The sequence below is a fragment of the Achroia grisella genome, unplaced genomic scaffold, assembly GCF_030625045.1.
Source record: "Achroia grisella isolate CSIRO2021 unplaced genomic scaffold, CSIRO_AGI_Agris_v1 utg501, whole genome shotgun sequence".
NCBI classification, from domain to species: Eukaryota; Metazoa; Arthropoda; class Insecta; order Lepidoptera; family Pyralidae; genus Achroia; species Achroia grisella.
The window spans coordinates 1480306-1493001 of NW_026712897.1; positions in this window are offsets into that span (position 1 = coordinate 1480306).

Consider the following 12696-nt stretch of genomic DNA (forward strand, 5'->3'; position numbering starts at 1 on the left):
AGACTTCTGCTATACCCGCGAACTAAGTCTGCCACTTCACCTTAGCAGAGGCGGACAAATCCTCGTCCCAGTCAATACCCATTCTCCATATTTCCTGAAATAAGATGCGACCGGCGATGCCAATCTGAGATAACAGTTAGAACTCTACATTAATATTATTATAGTTATAGAAGACATTCGTCTTCACAGTTTTTACTGTAATTAGTCATATTTTGTAGCCAAAGTCAAAGTCAGATCATAATCGATTTTTCATTATCAATTATCTTATCACACACTAAATCTTTGCAAATTATCTACAATATATTGATTTGTGTCAGTGTCACCTAAGTATATCATGACGCGCGAAGTATAATAAGTAAGAGCTTATCAATAACATAATTATAACATGGAAGATATAATATATAGGTATACTTATCTGCAACGTCATCTAATTTTGACACAAAACATAGAATTTACCCGTCCTCATGTTATAATCTATCCTCCTCCTCCTGGGAAAATTAATTAAAATCTGATTAGCCGTTTTATTATAAACTAACAATGGAAACATGGTTGAAAACCTTTTTAAATTTATAATTTTAGTACTTAAGTATGCATTATCGTGGAATCATAGAAATATAAAGTCACTTGCATAAAGATATAGCATAGAACTCCAGAAGTAATACATGTATGCCTGTACTATACAAAAATAACAAATTAATATTTGCGTTCTCCCAACACATTGCGGCGTGAATTATAACTATCCCCCTGAATTATTGGACGCGGCAGATGAGGGCGCGCCAAGTTTCGCAATCAAAATTAATCACAAACAGTGCTGTTTTTGCTGTACTGATATTTGGACTTGTTTCATGGTACGGGCATTATTACACTACATTATATTTCAAAATACATTGGACTTTGAAATATTGAAGAAGACTTTGTACAAAGTCGTCTGAGTGGTGACCTTCTACTCACTTATTTCAGCTACTAAGCGTCTTGCTTTTAGTACAGTAATATTAAGATCAGAGAGGTATGAATTTTAGTTCTTCGGAATGGTAATGCATGAATGGTAATGTTATATAACGTGAAATTACATAGAATAGGATAAATAATTGGCAAATGTAATCGCATCGCTTAAAAATAGCCACACCTATTTGGAATTTTTTTTATTGCATTTATAAATGTAATAACAATATAAGTGTAGAAGAAGAAAATTAAAACTCAATAAATTCACGCCTTTTGCATAGCAACAGCGCCAGTTGAAACGAATATATAAAACGTTAGACATTGATATATGAATATCAGATTGACCTGCCTCCGTAACGCGGGTATCACTCGTGACTCGTATACGAATGCCCAGTAATAAGTGAGGGTTGAACTTGCCTAGATTTTTGCAACACGTTATGTTCGAATTATTAACCTATAGCAGTCTTTTGTGACTTGTCTAAGTAGGTCACACCTATTTCAAGTCTATATTCAAGTAATAATGTGCGCATTGTTGTTATGGTCTGAAAGGGAAGTTAGCCGGTACAATACTGACATCCGGCTCGAAGGACCAATTTCTATATTCTCTCCCCTACTGTCGCATTAGATTGTTAGTATTGTATGTACCTATTGTATACAGAAGAAAATAAGCATGAAAGAAATATAATTGTGTACGTATAAAGACTTCCTTTTTTGTAGATTGTATTTGTAATACAAATACAATCTACAAAAAAGGAAGTCTTCGAAGTACATGTAAAACAAAATGTATAATGGATACTGTATATATTATAAAACAGTTAAAGAATGTGGTAACATCATAAAGCTGATTCCATGCAAAAGGTCCTGGACATAAAAGACGGGAAATCAAATATCGCATATTCTAAATCTTTTCTCTTCCAAATGTAAAAATACACGCGGAAATAAGCCGTCATGAGGCTTTTAACATAAGCCAAAGCTGGGTGTATTGGCCAGTAAGTTACGTAGCCATCTTTATCCGGCTACTGCGATAGTCTGTGCCTTATAACCCTTACATTAGGAGCCAATACTTATCTTTTTGCTTTGGGACCATGACGTCAATGTAATCGAAATGGGTATGTGGAGCGGTGAATGGCCGTCGGGGGACTGACGTAGATATAAAGTGTAAAGAGCGGACTGTTTTATTTTAGTGTAAAAGTAAGAATTGCTAGCGCTTATACTCTTTGATTATATTCAATTAGCTCGTCGGCTAATTGAATAGGTGATCGGGGAAAAGTCACTTAAGCTAAGAAACTTTAAGTCATTTAACATTGTATGTTATATATTAATGTTTAATAGGTTTCATTTCTTTTTTTTTATTTTTTTTTCGGCGAACATGTTAAAAAAAGTTTAGTTCATTTTAATTGCAACAATTAATTACAGGTATATTCAATCTCATTGATCTATATGTAACATATACACATATATACATAAAATATAAAATAAAATGTTAGGGGTAGACAACTTATAAATTAGGGGGATGAAAAATAGATAGCCGATTCTCAGACCTACTGAATATATAAAATTTCATAAAAATCGAATCAAGCCGAACTAGAATTTTATATATAAGATAATATACTATCTTATGTACCTTTTATACAGGCTATCGACTATTAGGTTTTTACTGTAAGAGTTTTTTAACGTAGTAGTGATAGTCAATACCTATATTTTCTACAAATTATAAAAAGATAATTCCTATGAAAATTTTGTTTCTTTCTGTGTTAAAAAAAAAAATAAATGCAGTAAGTATACGAATGGCACATCCAGTAGCTTTATGTTAACGAAACACATACAGATACTCAGGACTGGCTTATAAATTTCACAAATCCCAAGTACGACCACCGTTGATCTACACGGGGGAGCGGGGGCTAATGCACCAATATGTCGCTGGGGTTTAGTTACTACTGTTATGGGTTTCTGTCAACATTAACGGGTTTCTATTTTGGCCTACTTCTTTAAGTTTCTTTTGTATAGGTGTACTAATAGCTTAGTTTGTTATATAAATGAAAATCTAAATTGTTATGGGATTTTTTGGCCGGGTACGGGAAGGGTAAATTTTACTTGACAATTGTCTTGTCAAAACTGTAAATCTTTATTACCATGTAATTTAATTAATTATTTTGTTTCATTATTAATAAATTATAAATATTTAATAATTAAATTTCTATATTATATAACAATTTTGTGTTCGTTTTACATTTTTATTTTCAACTTTTTATAAAAAGGTGATGGTAAAAAATCGATAATTTGTATTAATATAACAAAAAAATATATATTACAATATTATTTTCATATAAGCAGGCTCGTGTTTATAGCAACAAAATAAAAATTGTGTAATATGAATTTGTGATATAATTTTATTTACCACGGCATAATTTCATGTGTTGCATGCAGATGCTGTTTGATGACATTGAACGATTTATCCTAATATTATTATATATAACGCAATCTAAATTAAAATTAACACATTTTTTTGTGTGCAAATATGTAATTTTTGTTTTTTAAATCTGTTTCATATTCATTTTTAGTTCTATTCTCAAAAGCAGAATGGCAACTCTTATTCTAATCGTAGTATTAAATGTACTTTTATGTAAACAAAATAATTGGCACAAAATATGATTTGTCTGTAAAAAGTAGAAAATAAACAAGATATAAAAATGTAAATCAAGTATAATATATCACACTATATAATGGTGTATATAATTAGAGTTTGTTGTATTCAATTGCAACATCTATCAATCTATATTAGAGTTTGCAATTATAATGTATTTTCCAGGCGCTGAAATATTTGTTTTGAATTGATTACAAATTAATTTAGGACTATCTAGTACAGTGTTTCCCAACGTGGGGCCCATGCCCCACAGATGGGCTATTTGACTGTTGAGGTGGGCAATTTCAAATTTTTCTTAAGTAAACTGTTTAATTTAATTTTTTATTGTTATTATGTTTAATTTTTTATAAATTATGTTTGTTACATAGGGGAGGTGCGGAGGTTCGGAGTAAAACAACTTTAGAGGCTAAGGAACTGATAGACTAGATCGTTGTCGGTCTACAATTAAATTATTGCGAAGATCCAATTAAAACAACTTATATACAAGTACCTATCCTTGCTTTGTAATATAGTTTGCATAATTAACGCAATCCGGGTAGTTCGAAGAAATAGGATGAGTTATTGGTATAGGTAGTTACTTCTTGAATTTACTATACTAGCTAACACAAAATTCGACAAAACCTGAAGTAGGAGATATAACAAGTCATCACGCCTATTACAAAAATTAAAAGAAAAATCTTGAAGTATCTATACTTGGATTTTTTTTAGCTTTTTTAAATGCCAAAGTTTTATAACTTTGGATTTTTTCAAAAATTTCATCATCATATTGAATCAAATAAAAATATAAGTTCAAAACTTTTTTAAATTGTTAAATATAATTATGCTAACTCATTGGCCATTATCATTGTATATTGCTTATCTTCCGAAGGTCGCAGGCTCGGTTTCCGACAATACAATTTTTATCTATAAGTATATTTAAGAACTATTTTTTAATCTCTGCTATGTTTACGCTCTAAATGGAGTTTTGCGGTGTGATCAAAGATATTTATATTGAAAAAATTGTATACCTAGTAATAATTACTCACAGTAAAAAAAATATTGTATTCTTTATTTGCTTTGAGAATATATTTGTACAAGTCTTACCTACATTAAATTTGTTTTAACAAAATGAAATCGATATTTATAAATAATAAGATTGATTCTTATTTCAATTCAAATATCCAAGGGCATCTTGATGCTTGGTTCCATATAATTAGCTAAAATGCTCGGTTTGACAACCTCATTCTTTTTTACTTTGATCTCGATATAAATATCACATTCAACGACGGTAAATCATTTTAATTATTTCTCATTTTAACATGAAAGAAAGAAAACAGGCACCGTTTTTGTATTAAAAATAGAAAGCGTTTGTCTCTAATACTTAAGATAATTAAAAATATATCATGAAAGACCTGACCAGAGGCTTTTGTCTGACGCGTTCTCAATAGTGGACAGAAAATAAATATTAAATAACCCTGGACAATTTACATAACGCCATCAAGTCCCAGGTAAGCAGACCTTGTGTTATGGGTACTAGACTAGTGAAATTGTTTTTTGTAAATGCATATGCAAATAATATGCATAGAGAATGTCCATTTTTTATAGAAAAACTAGTAATGCATCCTTCGCCTATCTAAATGACCAGTACCATAGATGTAAAATCGTAATGTGGATTTCTTACTACAACATTTCTGAACACTAAGCCCTTTGTAATTTAATGTGTCACTATTCAAGACCAAAACATAGGTAGTTTATAAGTAAAAGCTGGGTGACGGAATAATGTGGGATAGACGTAAACACGCAATATTATTCATAATCTGCCTTAATAAAATAATGTTAATGTATTTGGAATAGCCAATGAATGTCATCTAGATTATTTACGAAATAATTTTTTAGGTAATAATCTAATAAACTAGGTGGATACCTTATTTAATACTATATTTTGTAAAGTTAACAAATATAAACAGCACTACGAATATCGTTATAGAAACATAACATGGAAGTTGGTTTCTGGATTGAATTTTCTGAGAACTACGGTATTATAGCTCTATGTATGGCCTCCTGTAATTTTATTCCTTTATCTTCCCTTAGAAAATAACATAGAAGCTATAGGTGATATAGAGACAGATTTATATATGTCTTACATATTCACTTAGAATTTGTACTTTAACGATAATGTATTAGACTTGAATAAGACTACTTCTACACCACACTAAAACAAAGTTTGCAGTGGCCATAAAGCATGAACTAATTTGTCAAAGTTCGCCGCAGAAACGCCGAGACCGGTCGCAGTTATTGTGCTACCGATAATGTATTAGATGCTATTTTTAAAATATAGGTACCGTATTTCTATTATTTTAAGAGATGATTTAAATTCTCCTGATTGTACTAATGGTATACACCACAGGGCATACACAGGCAGGGCGCCAGTGATAAATAATGTTAGGTCCGTTAGCACCAGCAGGTCCGTTAGCAGGTGAAATTATCAAGAATTATCTAATTGTTTGCTCGGGCGCATACAGGCCAACTTAATCTGATATATAGGTAGCAAAGGGCCGATTAGCCCCTTTCCCCATTGTGTATTTATGTTCTAGATTTAAAGCAATATCTGGTTTCGAATTGCTGATAGATCTATATTCTAAATAATTTAATAGAAATAAAAATCTTGGTTTCATATTACTGATAGATACTATTGTGAACCTTGATAGATTGAACCATCAAAAGGTTAAATTTTTAAAGTTTATAATTTGTCTTCCCTTAACGCGCAAAATTGCAAATTAGTAAGGTGGTTATTTTTAGAATTAATTATTTAACAGAATATTTAAATATAAATATAAAGGACTGCGCTTTATTTCTCGTCTCATTCTTTTATGTTAAATTTATTTATAATGTATTAAATATATAAATAATTATTAACAAGCTTTTATTGAAGTTAGTTTTGGTTAGTTTAAAAAAAGGTTATTAGGGTTTTGGCACGTTGATGCACCGTGTGGTTTTTTTGTGGGTAAGAATTCCACACACTCTTGCGGCGCCATCTGGCGGGGGGACAATCTTTTGAAAAAGGTTATCTTACGTATTTACAGAAAATTTGACTATTATATAATATCTACAGTTTATTTGAACAAAAACCATGAAAAATTTATTGCCTAAATTTTTGAACTATTAATATATAAATTGATGTACTTAATAAATTAAAGATTTTATATTAGTTTGCATAAAGAATATTTAATAACTACTGAACTATCTTTACAGCTAAATAACTATGTGTGTGTGAAAGATTCATATTTTTAAAAATGTAATTTATATAGCGCCTAATTCAGTGCTCGTTACAGAGAACAGTCCCCGCTGTTGGTCCGCGATAGTGCAAGGCAGCAAATTGTACAAACTTATGCAATTGAAACTCCAATATTATAATCTCGGTTCCACTGCCGCCTGTTTTTACCACTGAATGCCCATTAAACGTTTTGTATCTCTACCGAACACTCTCTAAGGCTTTTTACACATTTACGATTTTATTTTCACTCGATCTAAGTGCAACTACACATTAACGGATTTTAATACTGTGTGTAAATTGATATAACAGTATGAGACTTCATTCAAGAAAGAATATCACGATGGTTATTAGTAGCCTAGTATCCTACTAACAAACGAGAAAGTTTCTTTTTCGCGAAAACTTCTATGTTTGAAGAACAAAAAATTGGATTGACAACCAAAATGTCGACCCACCTGATTAGTTGTGTCTATCACCTATATGATGAATAGTACTACGAACATCATGTCCTGTGACTACGATTAATGTTAGAAGACTGAGATGTAATACTTTTATCCTGAAATTTTACTGCCTAATCCCAATACAACCGAAACACAGCTCGTAAACAAATCTGCTTGGCTTGAAAACGTAAAAACTGCAAATAAATTGGACAGCAAAAATTTTTTTGATATATTCTTATCAAAAACGTCTGAGATTAATCATATCTATCTACCTATTCATATAATATGTGCAAGTGTAGACAATTTTATAATACAGGAGAAGATGGATAAACAAGAAGAATTATAGGATATACTAGCAGTAGTTCAGTGTTAAGTAACGAACCCTAGTTCTCATGTATAGAATAGGTAACAATAATCCTAGAAAAGGCCAGGAAATCGTCTAATATTGCGGTTTTGCGCACTCGTAAGGCGGCACACATGACGATCGTAAAAAATGTGAATGGCGTATTGAAATATTTCTCGCGACCCTTTTCTTACCAATTTTCTTTGGGGTGCCGTGTAACGTCGATATAAATCTAGCTGGCAGCCTGTTACTGCTTAGATTTGTGTATTTACTGTAGATATGGTGTATTTCTCGCTACGTGTGGCGATAGAGTAGGAATAGAATGTGTCACTACTTCTTTTCATCTCCTGAATGCCGAAAAAGGCAATTGTGGAAGCAGAGAACAAAAATAGATTGGTGCGAGAGAAGAAAATCTATACAGTGCACGTTACAAGCCAGAAGGATAGTAATCGTAGTACATCTGCACATCGATAAATATGATTCCATTATTATTGATGATAGTATTTATCTAGAAATAAAAAAAACTAACTTAAATAAGTAACTAATTAGAAATAAGATTAGCCATTGTACTAATTATAAAATCAGTTAATTTTTAAATATCTGTTAAATAGTAATTAGGGGAAAAAATGTTATATTTTTAGTAAACGCTTATTACACATAGATCTGTAGTATAATATTATGATAAAATTAATATGAGTACATACAAAATGTAAACACTTTCATTGAAAAACTGAGTCTATTATAAAATTATCGCGTACATAATTGGATTTGGATCCACTATATAAAAACAGTGAATTTAAGAATTTTTCAATATCTTTTAAAACCCATAAAAGTAAAACATATTTCAGGTAATAGTAATTAATTAAAAAAATGTTATTCCTCATTATCTAAATTAATTATTGTATTAGATATGCTTTAGTATAGAAAAAAATAAAAAATGAACAAAGAAAACGTTGTCACACTTCGAATTCAAGCTCATCATTAAAATATTCATTAATGAAATGTTTTTCGATTCACGGACGGCGTTAACGACGTCCCTCATTAATTTGAACAGGTTTTCCTTCTTACGATACAAATATTGAATCAATTTTAAGTTGCTTTAAAATATATATTTAAAAATCATTCGGGTATAACAAATGGATTAGAGATCGCTATACGCATCCAATTAACACAGTCAGACTTTAAAAAATATTATATTAAATATTTTTTCTAGCTTAGTCTGCTAAACCTATATTTTATCTACTGAACTATAAATAATCAGTATTAAATAGCTATAAAAAAATCTAATAAGTGTAAGTAAAATACATTGTGATCTATGCTAAAAAAATATTTTGACAGCGAAACTTGTATAAATTATAAACTCAATAGCACCAGAGAATGATTCAGAGACTGTGTTGACTGTATGCTTGTAAGAACAAATTTACAAATACCGACATGAATAGATCAGAAGAATTAAAGTGACAAACATAGCTTGCATGTTGAAAAGTGAGTGAGTTTGTCATATCTGCCGAGTGAGGGATGAAAGTTATAAAAGATCTGCGTATAGATGAAAACTTGTGAAGATGAGAATAAAAAGATCGCATTCATTCAAACGTATTCAAGGAGGCATATTCTATTATACAGTACAAATATATGATTTGTAGTTTCATATACGATCTATTTCTATGGAACTTTTTTGGAACTGTAGTTCATCATGTTAATAGGGTTTAGGTTAATCACCTACATATTATTTGTATTTACAATTTTTTTGTATTTAATAATGTAAAATACTCTTAAAACATTTAAGTTTTTTATTCAGTGCTAAGACTGCTTCCCAAATAAGAGCTAAATTGAAATATTTGACTAATACAACGTACTTAAATAGGTAATAATTTATAAGATTTTTAAAATTCAACAGAATTAGAAAGAGGCATAAAAATATATTACAGAAATGAGAACGTATGAGGGATATTACGGGCATTAACGCGATGTCCTAATTCATATAAATTGGCGAAAGTTGCCATTTTCTATCAGATGGACAGTCAGCTTACTGCCATTCCATTCACAAAAAAAAAATCGATTTCTATTACAACAAAGCTTCAAGAAGGCAACAAATCTCGCCAATGAGTAAAATGCAAAGTAAGGTTGTTTAAAAAAGAAAATGGGTAATTTCGGCAACGCAATCTCATAAAATTATTTAAACGTTCTGTAATAAAAAGGCCATACGACTGCCATAAAAGAGTCTTAATTGCGTGTGGCTGTACCGTAGAACCAGAGATTTCTTTGCCATCCAAAATAATAATGTACTTTACAGAGAACCATCTCTGTTCATATCTCTTTAATTCTATTTGGAGCGGTTTCTGAGTATTTTCGGTTCTTGAATGTATAGAAATAGAAATAGAAATAGAAATAGAAATAGAAATAATCTTTATTCAAATAAACTCATTACAAGCACTTTTGAATAGTCATATTTTGATTCTACCACTCATTCGGAATGCAGATTCATCACAAGAAGAATGAGCAAGAAACTTGTGTGTTGCTCTTTTTGATAAATGTTTTTTTATATAAATAATTACAGTGTAACAAGTAAGAGGCATGCGACAATCAACATAGAAATCGCTACGCACTCATTATTAGTGTAATCAGATAATATTGTCAGTGCTATGTATTTAAAATTTTTCTACAAAAACATTATTATCGTTAACGAATTCTTCAATTTTATAGTAAGCTTTTTTGCAAAGGAAGTGTTTTATTTGACATTTAAATCTTTTTTCTGGCAGATTTATAACAGACTCTGGTATTTTATTGTAAAACCTTACGCAATTGCCATAAAACGAATTACTAACTTTAGCCAAACGACATTTAGGTAAAATCAGTTTGTTATTGTTGCGTAAGCTTTTATTAGTGCAATCACTAACTCTTTTGAAACTGTCTATATTCTTCCTGGCATACATGATGTTTTCATAAATATATTGAGAAGCAACGGTGAGGATATTTGATTCCTTAAAGCACTCTCGCAAAGACTCCCTGGAACCCATGCTATAAATGGAGCGAATGGCCCTCTTTTGTAAAATAAATATTGTATTTATATCAGCTGCTTTGCCCCATAACAAAATACCATACGACATAATGCTATGGAAATAGCTAAAGTACACAAGTTTAGCAGTTGCCACGTCTGTTAATTGTCTAATTCTTCTTACCGCATAAGCGGCAGAACTAAGTCGACTCGCTAATTTAGTAATATGGGCACCCCATTGCAACTTGGAATCTAATGTGATACCTAGAAATACAGTATCATCCACAAAATTAATAGGTTTATTGTCCAACATGATTTTTGAATCTACCGGCCTTACATTGGGGAGAGTAAATTTGATACATTTAGTTTTATTTGCATTTAGTAACATATTATTAGCCGTAAACCATTTTAAAACATAAGAAAGAGCACCGTTTACTTCGTCCAAATCATCAATATGTCGATTGACTTTGAATACTAATGAAGTATCATCAGCAAACAGAACTATGTCAGCTATCTTTTCTACCATATAAGGAAGATCATTTATGTAAACTAAAAATAAGAAAGGACCTAAAATAGAGCCCTGAGGAACACCCATTTTAATACTAGTTCCTTCAGACTTTACACCATTTATTTCGACAACTTGCATTCTATTATTTAGATAGGATTTCATCATGCTGTGTGCTTCATATCTAATACCGTAATGTTCAAGTTTGAGCAAAAGTGTTTCATGTTCAACGCAATCAAATGCTTTTGAAAGATCGCAAAATACACCGACTGCATCCTGAGACCTCTCCCAAGAATCAAATATATATTTAATAAGAGCTACACCGGCATCAGTAGTTGATTTACCGGCCGTGAAACCAAATTGTCGACTGTGAAGCAGTTTATTTACTTTAAAGTGTTGTAGCATCTGATTGAGCATAATTTTTTCAAACACTTTACTCAATACTGGTAAGATAGATATAGGCCTATAATTACCTACCACAGTTTTTTCTCCTGACTTAAAGAGTGGAGTTATTTTGCTATGTTTCATTAAATTGGGAAAAACACCGTCAGAAATACATTTATTGAAAATAATTACTAAATATGGAGCAATAACATCTATAGCGGTGTTAATAACTTTAACAGACATGCCCCAATGGTCTTCAGTATTTTTTAAATTTAATTGTTTAAATGTTTTAGTAATTGTAGCAATGTCAATAAATGTAAATTTAAATGTAACCGGACAAGAAACAACATTATCAATAAGGAATGATTTAGCTGTACCAGGAGAAGAGTCCAAAGAGGAAGTAATATCAGTTGGAATATTAGCGAAAAAATTTTCAAAAATATTGACAATTTCTTTTGTGGACGTTACTAGTTTATCATTATAATTTAGCGTAAAATCGTTATATGGACTTTTAACTTTGCCAGTTTCTTTGTTAATAATATTCCACACTGTCCTTATCTTATCCTTGGACTCTTTAATTTTTTTATTTAGATAATTAGACTTTGCTACATTACATACCTTTTTAAAAGTTTTTGAGTATCTTTTTACATAATTTACGAATGTACTATCGAAACGGTATTTTTTTTGAGCATATAAATCAAATAATATATTTCTACTTTTAAGAATTCCCTTTGTAGCCCATTCTGAAAATTTTGTTTTGTTAATAATACTGATAGTTTTTTTGTTAAAAGCCTTATTATATTCGTTAGAAACAATATTGAAGAAATCTGTATAAAGTTTGTTAGGTTCATTAGATGGAAGATAAAAATCTAATTTACTACGAACTGATATTTTAAATTTATTTATCTTATAACTAGTCAAGTCTCTTTTTAATAAATTAATTTTCCCAATTTTGTTTAAGTGATTTGGAAAAATAACTATTTGACCACAGTGATCAGAAGGAAGGTTGTTTATTATTATTTTATCTAAATACTCACTGTTGCTAAATATGTTATCCAAGCAAGTAGCAGACGTGGCAGTGATACGAGTGGGTTCGTGGAAGACATTACTCAAGTCAAAGGATTGAAATAAACTCATTAATTTAGTTTTTGTGGTATTATGTGATAAAATGTCAACATTGAAATCACCACACA